Source organism: Egretta garzetta, unplaced genomic scaffold (genome assembly GCF_000687185.1).
Source record: "Egretta garzetta isolate BGI_Z169 unplaced genomic scaffold, ASM68718v1 scaffold287, whole genome shotgun sequence".
NCBI lineage: Eukaryota > Metazoa > Chordata > Aves > Pelecaniformes > Ardeidae > Egretta > Egretta garzetta.
Genome location: NW_009260435.1, coordinates 12,319,229 through 12,343,540, shown reverse-complemented (window position 1 = coordinate 12,343,540; position 24,312 = coordinate 12,319,229). Strand labels below are relative to the sequence as shown.

General features: G+C 36.9%; 1 pseudogene; it reads left to right on the top strand.

Moving 5' to 3' along the window:
* The first annotated feature begins 284 nt into the window (after positions 1-284).
* Positions 285-23,697, top strand: LOC104130789 (annotated as a pseudogene).
* Positions 23,698-24,312: the final 615 nt, after the last annotated feature.

Genomic DNA, 24,312 nt, shown 5'->3' with positions numbered 1-24,312 from the left:
AAAACTTGGGGCCCAATCCTGCCACCTTCTCTCACGCTAACCATGCCACTAAGGTCAGCCAGTGATTGTACTTCTTTAAGGATGACTTATGTGCATAAAAACTTACTGGATTTGATATATGGATGGAATTTTCAAACCTCATAAAGGAATTAGATAAGCTGTGTCAGCTGAACATCCATTGGATGTTGAACTGCGATCTGTGCCTTTGGAATTAAATAAAAACTAAGTTCGTATGAACTAGGGGGGAAAAGTCTTTGGATTTAGTTGTATCTTTTATTTTATAGATGTCCACTATAAGGACCCGATTGTGGGAGTTACCAAAGAAATGTGAAGGTGAGAAGTGGGTTGCAGACTCTTCTACTGGTGCCCAGTCCTTGGTAAAACAAGGACTAAAAGTGCAAGTGGAATGTAAATCTGACAAAGAAGCAAAGTTCTTTGAGCAATACAAAGAAGCCGGAGCAGTAATTAATGCTGTGAAAACTATATTTGGTTCAGATATTGGTTTAAAGGTAAGTGTGTCATTTGATGTGAATAATGTAACCATGTTTATTCTGAAGACCCAAAGTTCCTTTTCCTATTTGTACCAAATGAGTTGAATTACCTATAGTATGAAATCATTCAGCAGGCAGATGTAGCTTCATGTATTTGCAGTAAATTAATGGATATTTTTATGCCAGAGCCATAGACTTCTATTAAATTTCTTTTGCATTAGAGATTTTGTTTTATGTATGTCCCAGATCATTCTATTAGTGATCTCTTAGTTTGTGTAACCTTTAGCCAGATAAGTCACCTGTCCAACTGGCAGAATTCTAGTCAATTAATGCAAATAAATTCAGTCTACTTTTGTTTACTGTTGCTGGTCCTAGAGACTCAATGCTGTGCTAGGATCTGTTACGTCTGTACTTAGTATAGTGAGAGTATAGTAGAGGGCAGCACAAGGGAAAAGATTCTATAAGATTGTTCAAAGCTGAATCTTAAATTAGACTTAATACTAGCTTAAATTATTAATAGTATGTTTAATTCAACAAACATGATATGTTTTGTGTCCAAGCTTAAATGAGGATCTAGGAGTGCATGCAGCAACTTTACTCAAGAAAAATTCAACACTTGTCAGCCTTCACTCAGAACCCGGTACTCCTGACAAACTTACTGAATGCAAAGCTAGTGCCCTAGCAATGGACTATGTTGCTCAAGGATACGGTGCTCTTAGCATGATGGCCAACATCTTCAGGGTGCTACCAGACAATAATGTTAGTGCACTACTGTTATTCTTGCATGCCGGATCATACTGGATTATTGTTTGTCCTGCTGTGGGTTTTACCACACAGGCAGAATTATCTCAGAAGAGAGACTAGAGCAATGCTGGCAGTTTCTAGAACCTGCTTTCCTGATTGACACTGGGAGAGGAGGAGCCAGCTAAAATATTGTCTTCATGAAGCAAAACCAGACCTAGCAAAGGATGGTTTTCCTCACCAGTCAGGGCACCCAGCACAACCCAAAGTAGGGAGTGAAAAAAGAACTGAATTAACCTAATCTGTGTCAGCTAAATGTGATTGTTGATATGGAAATGAGGGCAATTAGAGCTTTAGGAATACTCCCCCATTTCCTGGCTTCTGCTTTACACAAGCAGTCCTAAAGAAATCATTTTGACTGCTTTACCAAAAGGTTGAACTTTTTTAGGGCTTGTATATCATGCGGTTTTTTTCTGCTGCTTAAGCATAGGGGTTTTTTTGTAAATTACACTATACATGGCCTTTCTAAGAATGATAGTTATTAGGTATAAAACAAAACTAATTTTAATAAATCCATTGAGACATACGGTAAGAAATTCCATTGACAGCATGATAAATGTATCTTATATTTGGCATAGCTTTAACATACCATTTTTTATTATTTTTCCATGATAATCTCTCACATAAGTAGGAGTGTAATATAAGATTGTTTGCAAAGGAAAGTGTGAACTGCTTACAACATGCAAACAGGATTGTCTTCAGCTTGGAGTGGAACCTATAGTACTGTCTTTGAAGTCGCTGTGTTTATTTTGAGGCCTGGCCCTGGGGCCAGTATGAACTGGTTAAAAGAATCTGTTAACCTTCCTAAAATTGCAGTCTCTGACAACTAAAGGTGCAAAATTCTCCCTGCTTAGTTTTGAGCTCTGATTCCCCACATAGTATCACATTGCATTACTGGCCAAACAGTCAAGACCAGTTGTCATTCAGTATAAGACACATTTTGAAACAATTCAGATTTGGAACTGATTTCAAAGCCATTTAGATTTCTATAAGGAACTCATTAAAAAAAAAAAACCACAAACAACTAGTCTAAATACTGAATCAATTATTTATGTACATAGGCTACATATTGAAATGGTTTAAAATTTGAACCAGTTCATCTCAAGCAGAATCAATTTGGTAAAGATATCAAACACATAAGTGCTTCATTGAACAGGGCATTTTCCCTACCACTTGCTGCCTTGCCACTGATGTTTTATTTAGAAATCTGAAAACAGTTTTTCGTATCACTGCTTATGATATCATTGCATTCCACTGTGGAGGTAGAGTGAATGTAGTCCTCTGTTCTCCACATCATGCTTAACACGCTGTAGCAAAGTAATTTTATGTGTTTCTTTCCTGCTTTCTATATATTCAAAAAAAGCTAAATGCTCTTTCATAGCAAGAAGGATGTTTGGGCCCATTCCCATTCCTGGGCCACTGCTGCTTAGCTGTTAACAAAGAGAAACAATTTTTATTGGGATTTTTGTTTCTGCAAAACTTGCCCAGGACTCAGATATCTAAGTGTCTTGAGAATCAGTAAAAAATAAGCTTAACTTTTAGTGTTAAATTGTAAAAAAATATATATTTTTATGCAAGACTTTGTTTAAATCTTGGCTAATTTTAAGACTAGGGTACAGCTGGCCTGACGTACTCAGAGGCTAATGCCTTTCCTGTAGTATGTCTAACAAAACAGCAATGGGACATAATAGGGACTTAAGCTGAATCAAACCATAAGTAGTTTACTTTCTCTAAATCTGAAGAACAATTAAAACCAAAATGTCATCTTGTTCTATAGGAGACCCATTTAGCAAAAAGACTTGGAACTTACTGCAGTCTGCAGAGCAGCAATTTGTCCTCCCTTCTTTTCCCCAGTGGAGGTGAACACTAAGCTCTACTGAAGGGAGAGAACTGGTTCACTCTCTTGGACACCTGTATGCTGTTACTCCTTGGAGTACCCTGTAAGTGCTTGAGTCATGTCAGCTTTCACCCAAACCCTGCCTCAATTCCATTATAACTCTGTGTCATCATGTGCATGTTTACACTCTGTGGCGTGTATATGTAGGCTTATATTTGCCAATGAGAAAGGAGCTAAGAGAGATTCTCTTCATATTCTCTTATTTCCCACTTTATTGTTACAGTGCTTCTAGTGAAGTTCAGTTGCCAGCATTTCTCTCTATCTTCCACCTTGTATTTTACTCTGAGGGAGTGGAACTATGTTGGGATGCTGTTTTAAGAATGTGGCAGCTAAGAAGAGACAGGGTTAATATCTTGTGTTTTAAGTTGTCTGATGTCAAGGTTTATCACATCATCCCAACAAGAAACCTCATTCTGGTTCTAATGGAACAAGCTATAGACAAATGGTGACAGTGACGCTTTTGTGCAGGTACCAACCCTGACTCTGTTTTGGCAGGCTCAGCATGATGATGCAAAACAGTTGTTCTCTGTAACCTGTCTATTTGCAAGTTGATGGGAAGAGGTTGCTCTATTATGTATCCTATCTGTTTTGGCCCTCCATGTTTTCAGAAAATCATAGGAAGTCATCTAGAAGTAATTTTTCCCTCTTGGAATAAGACTGACCCACTAGAGATGTGGCTTATGCCCTGTTACACTCTCAATAGCAAAGAATCCACAGAATAAGATTCAGTAACAATTACTAAAGAAGGAAAAGAGAGAACTGAAAACTCATATATGCTGGTATTTGGAGAGCTTTGTGGCATTTTCAGTCCCTGGTGTTTTCAAACCAGACTTTTGTAGTCAGACTAAACCAAAGTGTATTATACAAGCCAGAAATTATCTTTTGCTTTCTGTTCATATTTGAGAATGAAAAACGCAAGGTGAGAACTTGGTGAGCAGTAAGGTGTGTTGATGAAGACAAGCTGGGAGTTAACTGACAGCAAGTGGGGATTAGCATTTTTTTTCCCCAGAGGAAAGTGATGTTAGTTCAGTGCCATCAGGAGTAACAGTATTGGAGAGCCAGAAAAATCCTTTAGCTGTGTCTAATCCGTGCTGAAAAATGAAGTAAAACTTCAGAGATCTAATAGATGTCTGAGGCATCTCTAGGCAAACAATCTAAAGAACAGGCTTACCTGTGATGAATATATGTATATAGCCTTCCCACATTGCTAGGGACATAGACCTTATCCTTCATCTGTGGGGGAGAAAAAAAAAGGTCTGCTTTTCTTTCCAACTTGGTGCAGTTTTTCATCTCTGTTCAGTAAGGTGTGAATTGGATCAGATATGAAAGCCTTCATCCACAGTTTGGTTCAGTAGATTTGCTCCTTCATTTGTATCTCTAAGGAAATTATGACTATGACCTCATACTTCAAATTACTTTTAATAGGAAACTTTTCCTACTTACCTATTTCCAAAGACAGATTATTTTTGTGATGGGGATTGTGTGATGTTTGCAATTGAAGGAGTCTGGACCTCATGACTTAGATTGGGCCCTTCAGTTTCATCATCTTATCTTATTAAAAGTTTTTTTTCTCTTTGATTGCAGAAAGAGATGAAGCTAAACAAATAACTTTCCAAGTAGTCAGCCACAATGAAGTTAAGGGGGAAAAAATTACAAGCCATGATAATGTCAGCAGTCAATATTGTTTCTTTTTACAGAACCATAAACAAAACAATGAAACTAGTCTCTAAAAGGTCTTGATGATGGTGCTGGTAAATTTAAGCAATCTGGCTAGAAAGATGAATGGTATTTTCTTGTTGCACATTCTCTCTCTGAAACTATTTAAATCTGATTAACCTAGTGTCAAACTGATTTCCCTCTAACACAGGGCCCTAAATGTTGGGGGGTTTTTATACCAACTTCTCTTAAAATACTTGTTTTGAATATTTATCCTTTCATGTGCCTGTAGACCAGAATAAATTATTACCTCAGGATTGTATGGCTATGACAATGAAACAGATGGTACCCACAGAAAAAAACAGGTTTTTGACTAGTACAGAAGGCATGTGCGTACAGTGACTGTCTTGCCGTGGCTCAACTTAGGTATTAGCAATTCTCATTTTTGCCAGTCTTTCACTTCCTTCCACTGGGTGAAATTTCACTTCAGTGAAGCCAGTAGAAATTTTGCCATTAACTTCAGTAGGAAAAATTATGACGCCTCATTATCTACAAAATATTAGTTTTGTAGAGGTGTATAGGAATTCCCAGAATGACTGCCTGTCTTACCCTGTAGTATTGAAAATGGACCAACTTCTCTACCATCTATATCCAAAGAATCAGGAGAGTTGCACTGGATGTATCCTGCTTCAGCATTTAGATCACTGTTGTTAAACTGGTTTTATATCTGTTCCTCTTCTAGGATAAAGAGGATTTTATTCCTTGCCCAGCTTACTTTTATTTTACACTTTGAAAGGAGAAACAGGATTTAAGTAAGAAAACTATAAAGATGGAAAAAGTTTTCCAAGTGTTCATTTTATTTCTAAGCAAAATCTTGAAGTTTGTTGGCCTTTTGGCCAAATACTATGAAGCGCTAAGGAACCCATGGTTAACTAGTCTGAAAATCTTTCTTTAAAAAAAAACAAGCCCAAAACAGCAGCAAACAGCACCCCCCCTTCAAATTGCAGTATACTTGCAGCACTTTTAAAGGAATGAGCGATTCTTTCCTTAATTCCTTGATAAGTAAAAACCCAACAAAACAAAAACCTGTTCTCTGAACAAAGAACAGTAAATTGAAAATATTTTTGAGCAATAGCTTATTGGGAGGGAGAAGTTGTACAGGAATGCTTAAGCAGCACAAAACTATGAATGCAGCTTATGTTTCAAACATCCTTTTGAAGGTAACTGAAAGTTTTGCCTTATTTTCCAGTTCATGTAAAGTTTATATAATCATCAACTTGTTACTTTAGCAAAGGGATCTGTGCTCTAATTCCCGGAATAGCTATAAGCAGCCCAGTGCACAGTCCACGTTCTGTGTAAGTGGCATGACAGTCAAGTATGGGCACATCAGCTGATCCACAGAATTAAAAATAAATAATTCAAATATTGCAGTTGAAAGAAGCACTTTATGCTATGAGTCACCACCTTTGGTATGCATTCTTTTCCCAGCATTTATCCTCCATTAAACATGTAATTTTCAAGCCACTGGTATAAATTGGAATGACATTTGAATATATGGTTTCAAAATGTATTGCTTTAAGAGGTCTGTTATTCTATTGTTGTTATGAGGCTTCTGTTAATAATCTGACTGATTTATCTCAAGAGGTTTTGGCTCTGCTTCTGTAATTTGTATACTGATATCCGAACTCTAGGGAGTGTGATTTTTCATGGCACATTTTTGACACGAGCACTTGAATGTTTGCTCATCTAAGGGTGTCACTACCTATCTACAATGTTATCTGTTTACATGTTATATGTACAAATCAGTAGTGCTGGCATCTAATCCTTTTGGCAGGGATTTTACTGGTCAGATAATGGCAGCAGGGCAAGTTTCTCCTTCGAAGATACAGTTGTGACAACTGATATTTACAGAGTAAAATTTTGCACTGGAAAGCTAGACTACTGGTGTAACAAGGCAGTTCAGCTTTCCCATGTGACCCTTCTAAGAGATAACCAATAGCATTTAGTTTCTTATGATTTTTATTTGGGTTTTCTGGATGGTACAGGATTTAGACATTTAAGCCATCCTGTAAAAGTTGATTTAACTGCATTTCAGCATTTCCAAATGCAGAACTTTCTTGATCAGAGCTTTTTAAGACTTTCTCAGGGCGTCAGGATCAGATTGTTCACAGGATGGTCCCAAAAAGGGTGTTGTGCTAGATCTGCTTCTGCTCGGCAGGACACTAACATCAAGGACTCCTCTCGCCTGTTCTCACCTGCCTTAATGCAGTACAGCCAAGGGCAATTGAAGTGTGTAGGTGAATGTATTATACATGTTTTAGTTTTGCCTCAGGTTTTTCATTTATTTTTGGCAAATGTTCAATCAATTGCAATTATTTTAAGTGTAAAAATACCACAAATCGCACATTTCGGAAGGACACTCACTGTTTTTATAAGGATTTTAAACCAGTCTGTGTTTTCATTCTGAGACTCAACTCTGCCTTCTGATACCCATTTCAGCATACTAGTCAGAATTCATATCTGAGAAGAGCTATAATAAAGGAAAACATTTCCATAGCTGGACAAATAAGGTTAGCATTCTTTGTTACCAAAGTTTGAGTCAAGCTCTATGTCCTGTGGAACAGAAAACATGGCCCTAGTCATGTTTTGTTTAACTTACTGTTATTTTCTACATATGGCACCTTTTTACAAATGAACACCTGCTCTTATAGCCTAAACCAGCTGTTTAACTATGTTCCATTGTTGAGATAAGATTATTTTTTTTTTTACTTCCCTGAAGTACTTACAGGTTTTAGCCTCTGATGCTCTTTAAAGTTCAAGTGCTTTTGAAGATAAGGCATACTGCAGGCACAGCATGTGATGGAATAAGTGAACATAGAATGCACTTTACTATCTGTTTGATCTCTCTAGATGCTGATAATTGGTGGTGGCATTGCTGGGCTGGCTGCAGCAGGAGCTGCCAAAGCAATGGGAGTTACTGTCAGGGGATTTGATACCAGGTGGAATAAGAAAATATGGCTTAGAATCTAGAACACTGCTTAACACTTTATAAAATATTCTGGTCAAAGTTCTGCTCTCCTTTGCACTGAAGGATGTTCTTCAAAAACAATCTATCAGGTTCCTCTGTCATAGGCAAGAGTCTTAGCTTGCACAATTTTTACTTAATTTGTTGCTAATTAACACAAATTTCAAATTACTGATTTGAGTATTCAGAGAAAGAGAACATACTTTAAAAAAAAAATCCCACCTAAATGGTTTTTTTCCTACTTTCCAGGCCCCACTTAAGCCAAAAATAATTTTCCTGCCTTCTTCCTAGCCTCAACTTTCCTTGTTTTCCCTGCATGTTACACTCAGTCCGTTTGAATTCCTTTGAGTGTGGGGTTGTGTGCAGTTGTTTGTGACCCAGCCCCTCATGGCTGCCCCTGCCCCAGTGTGGGTCATCCCTGGGCCATGATCCCTCAGGTATGGAATTCCCTTTGGTATGGAATGTCTGCTTCCAAGAGTGTCTAACCGGGTGCTTATCTCCTTAGCACTCCATCTGTCATTATGCATCTCTTCAGATCTCCTACCCTAGCAGCTACTGCCCACATGTGTGAGCAGGGGTGCTGTGTGCTGCTCTGGTAGCTTTTGGTATGTGAGAGGGTGTTTACGTGGGTTTCAGAGCCACCTGGAACTGGGTGGCACAGGACAGTTCATAGCCTCTGCTCAGGTCACCTGCAGCCCCTTCCACCAAACCCTGCAATGTATGCCCATGACAGAGCTCACACATGAATTGATTAGGTACTCATGCATGTAATAATTGGGTGTTCATGGGTAAATTAATTGTGTGCTCATGTGTTACATGAGTCCAGGAAGCTGGTGGCCTTCTCTGCCACAAGGACATGTTGCTGGTTCATGGTTGATGTGGTGTGCACGAAAACCCCAGGTCTTTTTCTACAAAGCTGCTTTTCAGTCACTGGTCCCAAGTTTGTACTGGTACATGGCATTATTCCTGTGTAGGTTTCTAGCTGGCATTCTGCTATAGATTGTGTATTCCTGCCAGTCAAATTGCTTCACATTCAAACTTTTAAAAACTAGAAAAGAAATCATAATAATTTTGGAGAGAAAACCCTGTTATGTCATTCAGTCCATTCCTCTGCCAGTGTAATCCATTAACTAGAGTCCCTTTTTATTTGTATAGTCAAGCTTGTGTCCCAAGCAACTAAACTTCTGTGGCTCCTCTCTCATCCTTTGGGAATGTATTTACTTGTAGTCAGGAAATGCCTTTTTTAAAAATTTTATTTTATTCAGACAGTTATGAAGATGTGATTGGGCTCCGATTCTGTATTGAAGTCTGGGGACTGTTCACCTGGCCCCCAGTAAAATAAAATGGGAATCTGCATAAGAACAGCCGTTCCTCTGCATGTATGAGACTGAGTTGGGACCTTGGTATTACAGCAGTGATGAGTAGTTCTGCAATTCTAAACATACGTTGTTCATGAATATAATAAATTGTTATGGACTAACTACTGCAGTATCTACAGCCAAAAATGAAAGCACTACAAAAACTCCTTAGTAATCACTGTAGATTATAATATTCTTCAACCCACAACAGAGAAAATGTGCCATTTAATTGCTGCAGAACTTATCATAAGTGGTTTATCCAGGGGAACAGCAACTCATTACCTAAGAAGGCAGGTAGCTTTTTCTAATGACGTTATTAAATTGTATGCTTAAATGTGTGTTAGGCACAGACTCTGAGCACTAACTAACTTCAGTTTTTATTTAGTAAAATAAACACCCAGGTATGTATTTTTGCATGTATGAAAATAATTGTGGTGATCAGTGTATTTTTGAAATTTTTGTTTGAAATAAAGTTTAGAAGCTGCTGAGGGTAAAGCTGACACATAAGTTGGCACACCCTGATTTGCCTAGTACTTATTAAAAGCTGACTCTTGTCCCTTTTAACTCCTAGTTTTGGTGAGAGAGTCTGTTAACTACGGTTGTCTTGCCTCTTAACATAGTAATGATTGTTTTTATAAAAGTAGGAAAAAAAAATAATCCTTTATCTGCCATATCCATTATTTTTGCTTGGGCTTCCAGCAGTGGAACAGCTTAAATTGCTTGGAGCAGAATCTCTAGGAGGAGATAACTGCTGAAACAGGAAAGGGTGTTGGAGGCTATACAACAGAAATGTCCCAAGAATATATTGAAGCAAACTTGGTATTATTTGCCAAACAGTGTAAAGAAGTGGATACTGATATTAATACAGCTCTTATTCCAGGCAAAGTACTGCTTATAACTATTGCAGAGCAGGAACATATGTCCCTACTAGTATAACATTCTTGGTGAAGTATGTATCTAGATATGTAATAAAAACTATTAATGAGTAAAGGTTTCAGGATTACATTTTATTTCATTTTTATTCAATGGTTTAGAGTATTTCCTTCTCTTTGCTAATGATTTCCTAGTAATTTTCAATTCAGACTCAATGTGTTTAGTATTTTATATTTACTTCTGAAAGCACCCATGTGTATTACATATCTCCTCATTTACCCTCTTTATTTCTAGTAAGAATGATTAACTTGCTTGGTTTGCTTTCTTAAACATGAAATTGGGGAAGAAGAAAGCTTCAATTCTAGTCACTAAGAGTATGATGGAGTCAATGAAAGAATGACCAGTAATTATGGAGCTGAGGCTGGAGGTAAAGTAGAAATTACTCATTCTGCAAAACTCCACATTTGTAAGGTGTGTACATTATACATCAGCATCTATAAATAATTGATGTGCAGAGAAAATACAAATGGCAGTGTTGCTCTAATAAATGAAAAAGTAATAGAAGTTATAGTAATAAAGACTGTATTTCTTTGAAGCTACTGCAAGTCTGTCATGGAATTCTTACCAATGTGTTGTGGGGTAATAAAGCAGAGTCTTTCATAAGTAATGAAACCACCAACTGGAATATTATTCAGATACCATTCCATCTTTGAATGTTTTATGCGTAGTAACTTTTATAAACATGGTAACATCATTTTTAACAATGATGCCCATAAATGCCCTTAAATTCATCCATAGAGCTTTATTAACAAGAATTTTGAGTGTCCAATTCCAAATATAGAAAAAGAGAAAAATAAATTCAGAGATTCATTTAATTTCAATGTTAAAAAAAGTCTGTGTCACTATTTTACGATACAAATGGTAGATTTTAATAGATCACCATTGAGAGGATTACTATTTTTAGATGAAGACTAAGTTCAGGTATGACCTGGAAAAGTCACGCAGTGTATAATGGTAAGATGATATAAAGGTGCAACTATTTGACTGCTGCCAGAGGATATGTTAGAGTATTGTCTAAACAGTTCAAGTTTTACTAGAGTTGTCTTTTTTCAGAACAGTGCAGTGCTAAGTGGTGATGTATCTAAGAAGATGAGAGACCATTTTCAAAATGTGTGAAGATGTGATCGGTCTTAAACTTTTTCTCTTCAGGGGTCACATTTCCAACTTATTTCTTTAGTTACAAGGATATTTTTCTTTCTGAATGGAAGACTATTTTTCTGTAATGATCTGGTTCTAGCAGTTAAAACTTGAAGAATGCCAAGCATCATAGAACTGATGATATCAAGTATTCATACACTTGCTGGCCTACGCTGTTCTTCTAGGAGGGCCTAGCTTTGTCTCTTTCTTTGTACTTCCAGTTTTGTGCTAAATTGGTTGTCAAAACTATTTTAAATTTGTAGCCTGATTAAAGATAGTCAAGTTTGCATAATTCCTGACTCTGTTTAGCACAGCTGAGAAGAAATTTGCTATTGTCATCTTCTCTTAATGGGAAAAGTCCAGTTATTCCTCTTTCTCTGGGGAGAAGAAATATTTCTGCTAATTTTCTGTTGAAAATTTGAATTGAAATACTTATAATTTATTTAGACCTTGCAAATGTGAATACTTCTGTTACTGAACCATTTCCAAATATTTTGTTCTGCGTTGGGCTGTATGTGCCTGAGCTGATCTAATGTCACATCTAATCAACAGTTCGGATATTGGTTGCCTCTCCTCCACATGTGTGCTAACTAGGCTACATGTCCCATGTTGTGCTATGGTTGTGTTGGTGTAGTGGTGGGCTTTAAGCACAGAGAAGGCCTGCATGTATGCTGTGGGGTTCAAAGGTTTGTTCAATCTATTAAATACCCAGCTTACCTAGTGAAAAACTTATCCAAGTTGTGAGAGTCCTGTAGTGTGAAAACACTTCAAATATTATTGTGCACGAGAAATTCTCTATGTACCTACTATTCTCTACCTTACTCTCTTCAGTAATAACTATAATGCTGGTTTTTTTGCCTCTCTCTTTAGTACTGCCATTTGTTTTCCTTTGTAAAGACTCATTATTTGAAGCAATTAAGATTACTATAATTTCAGTATGTGGGAACCAACTTGGGAAGTGGACTATAAAGTAACAGCAGGATGCTTGCATTGTCCTCTGTGTAGTAGATACATGCATTAGCCTGTTCTGGAAAGCTAGATGAAGAGAACAGTCCAGCTAAAAGTATTTCAATTTTATGCTGTACTGACTTCTTCTGTGGCTGGCGGGCTGGACTATCGTGTCAAGACTTTCTCCAGGTTGTGTATTGAGGCTAACATTTGTGGCTGCATATGGGATGAACTGGCAACTGCAATGTCCAGATGGCTACCCTGGAATGATGCAATGAAAGAAAGAAACAATAATTTAGGGTACTGTGTTCAAGATCAGAATTCAATATAAGTTGTTTCCAGAGCATGACAGTAGAATTCTTTTGAGGTTTTTTGAGTGTCTTGCATTCATAATAATGTGAGAGGATGTTAAAGAAACGTTGATCTTAATCCAGATGTACTTGCAAAGAATTTAAGTTTTGAAGGTATCTCTATCTTCTTCCTTGGGACTGACTGGAGTGCAATTAATCTGTGAAACACATTGTGCAATGTGATTCTTATCAGACAATCATGAGGTGTTTTTGAATTTGAAGTAGTTGATTTCTTATTCTCAAAAATAAGCACCATATGGTTTTGTAACCAGTTCCCTGACTGGCCTCCCAGCTCATTTAGTCTCTGGCTTCCTGACAAAATTGCTGACTTTCTTTGGTCATGCATCAGAGTAAGCTATTAGTTTTAAACAGAATCCTTAACTTGTAAAAGAAAGTTTTAGTAACTCATGTCTACAGTAATATGCAAATTTGATTTACTAGCATGTATAAAACAGGCATCAGATCTGTGGAGAACATGTGAAAAGTTTCCAATACATGAAAGCTTTGACAACAATTTATTTTTCTTTCTCATCAGGGTGTGGTGAACACTGGTTACAAGGACTTGCCAAGTAGAATGGCTAATCAAGCCAGTAGCCTTTATTCCAATAACATCTTGAAATTATTAAAGCTGTTTCTCCTGAGAAAGAATATTTTCATTTTGAACAAAAGGACGATTTAGATTATGGGACTATTGATCATGTCATTAGAGGAGTTTTAGTAATGAAGGTGAGTTTCAACACCACTTAAACATTTTTGATAACATATAAAATGTGTTGTATGAAAGCACTGATTTTGTTAGTGAGTTTAGTCCTTCCAAGGAAACGTTATCATTCAATGTCTACATGATAACATGGTGAAGGGAATTTTTTACGTGTTTCAAGAAATAAAATATGTGGCAAAAATTTATAAAAAACTTGATACTGTAAAATTACTGTTGTACTTTAAACTCATGATTTTAAAGAACATGTTACTGAGAATTGGTCCATGTCCTGAACTACTGAGTTGTACCTTAAGCCATATGACTTCAAGTGTGAGATGGTTTATCAACTCAAATCAGTATGTATTGAACAAAGCTGCTGACAAGTAGGAAAAGGTGAGCTGTGTGTGATACTCAAAAGGACTTCAAGTAGTGCAAGTACTTCAAAGGCCAAATGGTTTGATGACACTTAGTATGTCTTTGTGCCAAGGTCAGGAGAGGTAGAACATTGTTGCTTATAAAGGTACAGTGGTTTTCTATTGAAACAAGCAGTGGTTTAGCCTCAGAATATGAAACTTATTTCAACCCTGATACGACATTGTTAAGCTGTATCCTGCGTAGTCTCTGTTGTAATAGCGGTAGCCCTCATAATTTCTTACTTCTTTTGGCCCCTTATTCTGGGAGGAGAAAAGGAACTAGTTATACTGTTAAATCAGGAGGCAGCCTTAAGATCTGTGAAAACTGATAGTACTTGCATATTGGCTGCAATTTTCTGTATGCAAGATGTTTCTTGAGATAGACTGATTCTTTTTCAGTTAAGTTTATTTTGGATATAGTAAAGAGGAAGGCTTAATTTCTGTAGTCATGGTGAGCTGAAGATTGATGGGAATCCATATTTGCCTACAGGTAGCATTAAACCTAAGTACAGTCATGCTAAATATTTAAAAATTGGCAGACTGGAATTACTGTTTGGCTAAAAAAGTGTTTGTAAAAAGAAGCATATTCATGTTCAGCTTCTAAGGAATGTACTCTAGGATTTAGATAGGTTTTCTTGTTTAATGTTTGTTTTCTGGGCTTGTTTTTGTGTGCATGGTTTTTTGAGGTTTTGGTTATTGGTTTTTTTTTTTTCCCTTGCAGTGTGAAGTGTATTACATCTGAAACATATCAGGCCAAATTTGGTGCAGTAGGAACACAAAGATGGCTTTAACAACTGGCTGAATTTAATGGTCGGTGCTATTTTACAGACCAAGGGTTATCATAATCAGTATAAGGTAAAGGTCAAATCCCATTCTATTTAGTCATGTGAGTAATCCCACTAATTTCAGGACAAATGAGTAACCATGACAGAACTTTGCATGAAGGGTCACTCCATAATATAATGAAAGGCAAGATACAATAGGAATCCATCATAATGTTTGCTTTGTTCTGCAACAGGAAGGTGTAAAGTGTATTTCAATAACCTTTCCAAGAGGAGTGTCCCTTTATATTTAAAAAAAAAAAGCATGAGAACAGGAAGAGCTGTACTCTTACAATCTAGGAAAATGATGACCACAGCTGGAATTTATATAAAAGGTACAAGGGAATTAATTTATATTTCTTGTTGCCAGTTTGGCATTTAAATGTTGAGCCATGCTAGGAATAATTATGTAAAAATAAAATGAGGTCCTGAAAGATAGTGTGGATTAATATTGAAAAGCAGCAGGCAGTGGTAAGTCAGGGTTGCTAACATATCATGTTGCTTTCCAATCAAATGAAAGGCTAAAAATTTAACTTTTCAGGATCCTTGGTGAATCACTGTATATCTTTTGTTACCAAGAAACTACTTCTGATATTAATTATGTATGAAATAAAGAGCCAATGTGGTATAGGTTGGGGAGCCAATCCAGGGCCAATTGAAATTAACACAGACTGTTCTCAAAAGCTTTTGGATCAGGGCCTGTATATACTGCATAACTCCAGATGTCATTATCTGTGTTGAAATATATGTATGAAATGGAAAATGAATCATATAGCAAGGTTTTGATTATGTTGAATAATATTTTCCTCATAAACAAGATTGTTACGTTCTTTGCATTAACTGCCTTTAAAAGTAATAATAGAATGAAAAAAGAATAATGCAAATGATAACAGAAAAGGATACATATAGTACACCTTTTCAAGGATTCACTGCCTTCAAAACTCCTGTCCAAGGTAAATGAATAACAGTATAAATATCCATTAGTTCAAGGGAAGCAATTTTTGGTGGTACCGAAAGTTAATTTTAAAGAAAAAAAGACAAGGAAGTCTGTTTCACTTAGTGAACCATTCCATAACCGAGGTTTGTACAGCATCTGAAAGACCTTCCTTACTCTGTCCTCCCAGGGTCACTGACTTAAAATGTCTTGTCCAAAGTAACATCCTTGTTTGAAGATCTCTTTTCTTTGATTAATGTTGGGCAATCTGTATACAAGTTTTAAAGTTTTTATTAAAAACTTTCTAAAATGATAACCCATCTGAAAATTAAACTCCTGCGCTGTCCAAGAGCAAGACTGTGATATCTTTCTACATTGGACTTTGTCTTGATAGGAGAAATTCTTGCTGTATATTGACTTGCTCAGAGTTTGCTTGGGTATATTTAACAAAACTTTGTGCAAGTGATGACAAAATATGTCTCCAAGTAAAATATCATATTATCTTGGATTAATGAAATGATCTAGTCTTTTCCTAAAGAGGGAAAAACATTTCCTTAAACCACCAACACATATGGTCAAAGAGACTAGTACTGGGAGCAATAATATTTTCTCCCATGGAAGTATTGTTGAACTCTTTGTGTGGTCTGCATCTTTTAACAATGTTCAGATGCTACACTGTGGTCTGTATTCCTACTAAAGCAGTAAAGGTTGTGAGAAGTCACTGGGGAATTTGACATTTAATTTCAGTGTTTTTTGATGAACTATTTCTCCATATTTGCCCAAGTAGAATATTTTTTTTATTTAAGAAATTTAGTTTAGCAGTCCCATATGGATCTGCCGGATCCTGGGGTCCCCACTTCATCCTCAGGTTGACAAAGATTCTATTATTCCAAAATTAGTTTTCTGGCAAAAACAATGTATGCGAGTTATGCATGTAAAAACATGTGCAGGAAATGCCTTCTGCCGCCATGGGCGTCTGTGACACCACTACAGTGGAAGCAGGGCTTGGGTTCTATGCCTGTTTTTATTTTATGATTAATAAAGAAAAGTGCTTTTTTTTTATTCTTCTCAGTGTGTACTTTTTTCTTTATAGGTTTGGCAGGTATTTAGGACTGATGCTTGTTTCTCCTAATCCTTCTTACTCAAATGGTGACCAGATTTGTTCTTGCTTGGAATAATGATTATCATAATACCCAGGGAGTCACACCTGGCCTCCATTTGCCTCTCATGCCAGAAATTGTATTTATTATTAAGTGTACTGTCTGCTGCTTTCCTCTCTTGTACGCTTCATTATGACAGACTTAAATTCAATTTCATTAGGAGGGACCTACAGGAAGCTGAAACAAGGTTAATGACTTACCCAAAGTGAATTACAAATGAGATTAGAATTTATGAGTTCCTGCTTCAAAACTTTATTCCAGGCACTAAATAATGCTGTTTTCATCTTACTTAGATCCATGATCCATATTCGTGCACAGAAATTTTACTTTTTATTAAATTTATAATGATCATTGCTTGTAAATATAGAAATGTCAATATAAGCATTGAGTTTATGTTTATACCCATTGTCTCTACAGTTAATATACATATTTCTGTGAGATGACCAGAGAAGAACATGTTTAACAGAATTAATGGTAATTATGAGAAGATGTGATGAGACAACTTTGATATCACCTTAGGTATGTGTCTCTATATCCTTTGCTTTATCTGCACAGGACCAGATGCTTTCTGCATGGTCTGGTCCAAAAAGGAAGATGTCTCCAAAAAAGGAGAATGTTTCTTCAGTTGATGAAATTACTAGGTTAAATTTTCAAAAGACCATTGATACACAGGTAGCTAGGTTACTTTTGCCTTATTGAGATACTACATGCATTTGCCATTATATAGAAGTACAAAGCTGCATGTGAGAATTTACAATCTGAGAAGCATCTATACAGAGTCACTGTCAATTTCTTGCAGTAGAGCATTTTGCAGAGCAGACTTTTATTGATGTTTTCAACTTTAAATTTCCATTATGATGGAAAAACTATTTAAAAATTGGGTTCTATTCTAAGCAAAGCAAGCGGACCTCATTTTAGCTTTAGAAGCATTTTAATTCCAATTTAGCCTGCTCTCTTAATGCAACTGCTTATGTACAGTTTTGTGTGAGTAGTCTAATTGTTTTGGTAGTAGAAGTCAGTTGTCACTATTCAAGACCTTTGCTCTGAAAAAGCATCTTTTAGGTTAATTGACTAATTTTTTCCATCTAGCCTACCTATCTCTGATGTTCAGTATGTCTGATGTTAGATTTCTATGTTACCAATAGGGTGCCAAAATCAATAATCTGATTTTTTATTTTAAAGTATTAAACTGCTAGGACAGCCCCTGAAACATCTTCATGCTCACCAGCTCTGTGAAAGTGGTGAAAAATAATTATCGACTTTTGGTCCATGTGATAGAGTACTCAGGTATGGAAAACTTCAGATTACAAAAGTATCTGTGTCAGCAGCTTAATGGCCAGAAGCAAACCTGTAATAAAAATGTTTGCACAGATGCACGCAGTGGAGAGGGATAAATTGTTAAGGTAACTGATTCAAAGGGCTAACTGTAAGTAGCCACAATCAAAACATACTTTCATATTTTGGTTTGATCATATTTGCACTGAGACTATCCTACCACAGATGGATTTTCTTGCTGGAAACCTCTCTTAAAGTCATAGAATGTTTTGGGTTGGAAGGGACCCCTAGAGGTCATCTAGTCCAACCCCCCTGCAGTAAGCAGGGACATCTTCAATCAGATCACGTTGCTCAGAGCCCCATCCAACCTGACCTTGAATGTTTCCAGGGATGGGGTGTCTACTACCTCTCTGGGCAACCCATTCCAGTGTTTCACCACCCTCACTGTAAAAAACAGTCTTCCTTGTATCTAGTCTGAATCTACCCTCTTGTTCTATTGCAACAGGCCCTATTAAATGTCTGTCCCCATCTTTCTTATTAGCCCCCTTTAAGTATTGAAGGGCCACAATAAGGCCTCCCTGGAATCTTCTCTTCTTCAGCCTGAACAACTCCAAATATCTCAGCCTGTCCTCATAGGAGAGCTGTTACATCCCTCTGATCATTTTTGTGGCTCTCCTCTGCACCCGCTCCAACAGGTCCGTGTCTTCCCTGTGCTTGAGGGCTCCAGAGCTGGATGCAGGACTGCAGGTGGGGTCTCACCAGCGCAGAGGAGAGGGACAGAATCACCTCCCTTGACCTGCTGGCCATGCTTCTTTTTATGCAGCCCAGGATACAGTTGGCCTTCCGGGCTGTGAGTGCACATTGCTGGCTCACATCCAGTTTTTCATCTACCAGTACCCCCAAGTTGTCCTCTGCAGGGCTTCTCTCAATCCCTTCACCCTTCAGCCTGTATTGATACCAGGACTTGTCCCAACCCAGGTGCAGGACCTTGTGCTGGGGCATCTGTTTATCAGTTGTTTCAATCAGTGGGTTTATCATGCTAATTACAACCTCATACTAATTTGTTTGTGGGTGCAGATGTAGCAGATCTCATAAGCTATCTACCCAGTTTCTGAGTTCTGTGGTCAACCAGTGATGTGATAAAAGTGGAAAAGAGATGCTAGAAACACAATTCAATTTCTTCAGTGATTAAAGACAAGAACTATTCATGCTAGCATTTTTCTAAAATGCTCCCCAAAACCATGTATAGAGACAAAGTCTGCATTATAGGAAAGAAAGATATGTTTAGATATATTTTTTTTTTTAGGAACTAGGAAACCTGTGGAATAGATAGAGCTTACAACATAAGGATGGCTTCTTTCTAATGGAAAATGAAAGGCTATTGGCATTTACTAAAAAGATCATAGGGTAGTTTTTAAAACTCAAGACTGGGAAAAGCAGATAAATTAGATAATATAACCTAGAATGAAGTTCTGTAACTCTCAGGGAAAACAAAGGTAGAAATTGATAAAATTAATTTAAAAAAATAGCGTAGACAGTCAACACAAAATGCCTTCTAAGTAGAAAATGAAAAAACTAAGCAAACATACAGCATACAGTACCATAGCCATGCTAGAAGTTTAGTAAATAAGATGGATAGGGAAGGCCTGACTGTGAGAGAGAAAAAGGAATCCCTTTAAAAAGAGCACCAATAGTTAATAAAATTGAAAATGCTTCTACTAAAAGGAAAACAAGGTTAAGTGTGACACTATATGGGAACTTAATTTGCAACTGGAATAAGCAGCACAATACGAAATGACAGTTACACCAATTTTAACATGACGGGATGTGCAGATAAAGAAAGCGTACTCATGGGAGGTTTTACTTGCTAATTCTTACAGGTAAAATTTATATTTCTGAACAGACTGTTTCTTAGTTACACAGAATGCTGGATATGTTCCAATGACCTACTCCAGAATATTATTTATCTCTGCCTTTTCCCTAAAGCAGTGTTTATAGGAGGATATAGTACCTCTCTATCCCATTGGACATAACATTGAACAGGTTACTCAACGTTAAGCTTTCCTCTCTGTTCCATAATTAAGTAATCCAAAACTAGGAGGGTGGTCTTGGCTAGCAAAGCCAGTCATACGAGCAAGCAAAGAGCCTGATTATGCCTGAAATATTAATGCTCCAAGCAGCAGGGAACAAGGGGTATGTGAAGAATCGGGCCCTCCAGGACAACTATTCACTTATATGGGCAGATATTTGCCATCCCTCTTTGTTAGATCATGGAATCTGTTATCCCTAGGGCCAGGGAAACAATTTTATAGCTTTTTTGTTTTTTGCTGTCCTTATTTGAGCATATTCCTTTGACCGTGCTATGCTATGCTATGCTTCATTCAAGAGAAAATGCTTCATTCAGTTACAAAGCAGCAACACATTCATCAAATGAATTCATTTGCAGAAGTACCAGTTTGTACCTAGTTTAGAGTGTAAGTACCTCAGGAGAGATACCATGTTTACTTCTATTTGCTATTTTTTAATCCACCTCCAGATGCATATGTTGTTCAAAGCTTATTAAAACTAAGCTATTTCTTATTAGAGGTAGAATCTAACTGGCAGTTATCTTTACTAAAGACAAAGAAAGGAAGTATTTTGGGAAGAAGAAAATCTGATGGTAATCAGACCTGAACTGATTCTCTTACCTGCCCTTAAGGCTTCCTACATCCTAGAAAAGTGTTCAGCACTAAATCTGGAAGAAATGAGGTGTTGGATTTCATTAATTCTTAAAAGTTTTTTTTAAACAATACCATGACTGGAGAGAAATTGGATAGATGTCCTGGAACTTATCAGGTCACATGGCAGTCAGTATACATAGTAACAAAGCTTATTTTCCAAATGGCTGTTTCACACTTCGTTTTACATTGGAACCCCATTCTTTGAAATTATTTCGTATTACCATACTAGAATAGCTCATATGTGTATTAAAAGAATAAAGTAAAACATTCGACTCTGCGCTATAATACACAGAAGGAATGGATTAATAAAATCTTAAAAGTAATAAATGCCTCAAAGACTGAGAGAGCTCAGACTGAACTGAAAGCAGTAGCAGATATTTCAGTTTATATTCTGCATAAAAATAAAGGAGACTCTAATTCTTACACTTAAGATTTTGACCTGATTCATTGTGAGGTCGAGGTTAATAGATAAATACTGGGTCAAAATTACATGCTGCATTGTTACTGCTTAAAAATAAGGTGTAAAATCACCGAAGCTAATATATTTTTTTTCCTAGTTGTCTTACAAATACATACTTGATACCTTGATGCGTTCTGGGAAGTTTGTTATGTTGCTTCTTGTTTATGTTGCACCTTTTCCACAGGCCATAGTACAAGCTACATCAATACAGTCATACAGCGGTTCTGTTTAATGTCAAATCTCCTCAGGATACAGTATCTGTAAGCTTGCTCCATCTCAGCATTGTTAATATCCTTATATGACCATTTCCCTTCTATCAGACTTAAGTCTTTGGACTTAGACTTCTGAAAAGCCCACAAATATTTCTTGAAGATACCAGCCAACACATGGTCTTTGGCTTTTCCGAATGTTCTAACAATGTTGTTGAATGGTTATATTTGTCTGTTAGTTATGATCTGAGCATCATGGATTTTTCTGACTATATTATTTTTGTTCATACTTTCAACTAATTTAGTGATGCAGGTTAAAAGACAATTTATTATTTAAAATTGTGCTCTTTACATCTCAGAAGGAAGACCACATGTTTACTAAATGAAGTCATGTAGGAATTTCAGAACACTTAATATCAAAACATACAAAATCAAAATGAGAGAATCAGAACTTTATATTTAGCTTGATAAAATACACTGCTTTTACCCATAAAGAATATGATGACTAAAACAGTTTTAAATTTGCCTAGTGCAGAGCAAATCTAGCAAAGGTGTAATATGTTTCAGCTTGAACTAATGCAGTAAGTATTTTTCTCTTAGGACAGAGTGTTAAGAAATAAGCCTGAAAACAATAAAGAATAAGGCAGTAACTGAGGCATTGTAGACTAATATTAGAAAACAATACGTCAGTGTTGATGATAATTGAAAACATGTACTCAAATATATGTCAATGGATCTTGGAACTGAGTTGCTGGGATGGTAATGAGTTTCATGGTTGCTTGTTGGATTGGTGTCCTAAAGAAATACAGAAACCAGAAAATGTGAAGGGAGGAATGTGCAGAAGTCTTCTAATCGGAAATGGATATTCACTTGCATTAATAAACAAAGAATTCATCTTTCTCATTTTTAAAGATAAGCTATTGGTTCTCAGTCCTCCTGGAGATTTTAAAAGCCTTTCAATGCCTTTATATTCCTTTACAAAGAGTAAAGGTTGAAGTACGACAATGCTACACGTTCATTTTTTTTTCTTTTTCAGATGATGTATTTCGGATCAGTTGTGTGCTGTGCAGGAGTGCTGGCAGGGTTGTCTAGTCAGAACGCTTCTGGATTTGGGAATGCCCTTGGTGTGATTGGGGTGTCAGAGATTTAGGAGCAAGCAGCAGTAGGAGCACCGAAATCCTCACCAGAAGTGCTTGCACAGATGTCTATAGCCATGGCTCTGGGTGACACAATGGGTATGTACTCTACACAGTATATGTGCTCAATTCACAGCATCCTTGTTTTAAGTGTTATTAATTAATTTACTATTTGTTGAGAGGACAGGGAACTACATTATGAAAGTATATTAATTCCTAGAGGTGGCACTCTTAAACTGAGGGGGGAGCATAAGCTGGGGTGAAATATCTTAATTGCTGATAAAAAGCTAAAGTTTTGTTGAAGTTGAATGTTGTCCTGAAATGAAAAAAAAATGTTTCAAAAAGCACTGAAATCATTAGATATTTTTGGAACTTTCAATTTATTTTTTCAACTGAACCAATTTTCTTGTTATGAATCTACCAACCGCCTCAGTTGATATGAATTAGATTTATTAATTTGTAGGAAAAGAAATATTTGAAAAAAATTAATTTAGTTTTAACGCTGATTCTCTAAGGAGGATTTTATCTGGTAGTGTGGAGGCCAATAGAAATTCTCAAGGTTGAGATTGAAACTTTGTAAGAGAGAAGAGGGGAAGGTACTACTACTTTGCCAGTTTGTCACTTAGATTGTGGCAGTCTTCTAATGTGTCCAGAGGCCTTTGGCCTGCCTTGATTCTTTGTAGGCAACATGTGTCTGGAAACTCTGGTGGGTGCATTCACACAACTCTATCCCATACATAAGAAACAGTGGCTTCAAAAGAGCTGTTCTGGCTCTGTTTCTTACAAGCTGTCATCCCAAAATGTTCTAGCAATGTATTTTTGGAAAAGACTTAAATTAGGTTAAAATTTCCTATAACTATTATATTTCTATTTCATTGTACAAAAAGAAAAACAACATTAAAAAGTAAACAGTCCTTTCTTGCTCAATGGTCTGTTTATGCTTTGAGTATGAAACACAATGTAATATTTTATTTTTGGATCTACATCATTTAATTTTGTAGGTCTCACCATTGCAAAAGGAATTGAAATCTCTGACCTTCCTCAGCTTGTAGCTGCATTTCACAGTCTGGCTGTTTTGGCAGCAGCAGCTCTCACATGTATTGCCGAGTATGTGATTGAATATCCACACCTCAATGTTGTCACCCTTCTGCCAAGGTTCTCAAAATTGTGGCATGTCTGGGCACTATATTAGGATGTAGCTTTCAGCGCGTCTTTAGTAGCCTATGGAAAACTGCTGGGTACTCTTTGCTTCAGCCTGTCATATGAAATTTAGGACGTTCACTAGAGGCTCCTGCCCCCCCGCAGTACAGTTGAATCCTAGGGAGGAGTTGGGGGCTAATTCTCTTAGCAGCTTTGTAAGGAGGGAAGTAGCCTTAAACAACTTAGCTTAACAATTTTGGTAGGACTGGAATACAAGGAGGATGTTAGTGACTTGGGCTCTTGATTAGGAGAGATGTTGATGTTGGATTTCTTTTGCTGGATTTGCTAGAGAGTGTTTGTTTAACTAAGAGTCTGACTTAGATTCTGTAGAGGATCACTCCTAAGATTCTGATGTGAGCAACTAGTGGAATTGTAGTAAGATGTTTTAGGTCCCTATGTACCAATTATTTCCTATGGTGATGATATACAGCTATTGAAACTTTGTGTTCTGAATAATTGCTGTGTCCTATTTGCTACTACAAAGCAATCATATATCAAACTGCTTTTGTGTTCCCATAATTGACAAGGCTGAAATAGGAGTCACGGAGTATGACAGGAGCTGAAGCACTTCCATTTCTGAGAATTCCTTCCTAAAAGATGCCTAAGGTTTTGTCTGGTATATGCAATAGGTGGATCTTTCTTCCAGCTGAACTAATATCCAAGGAGACCAGTGGTTTTGGTACTTTTA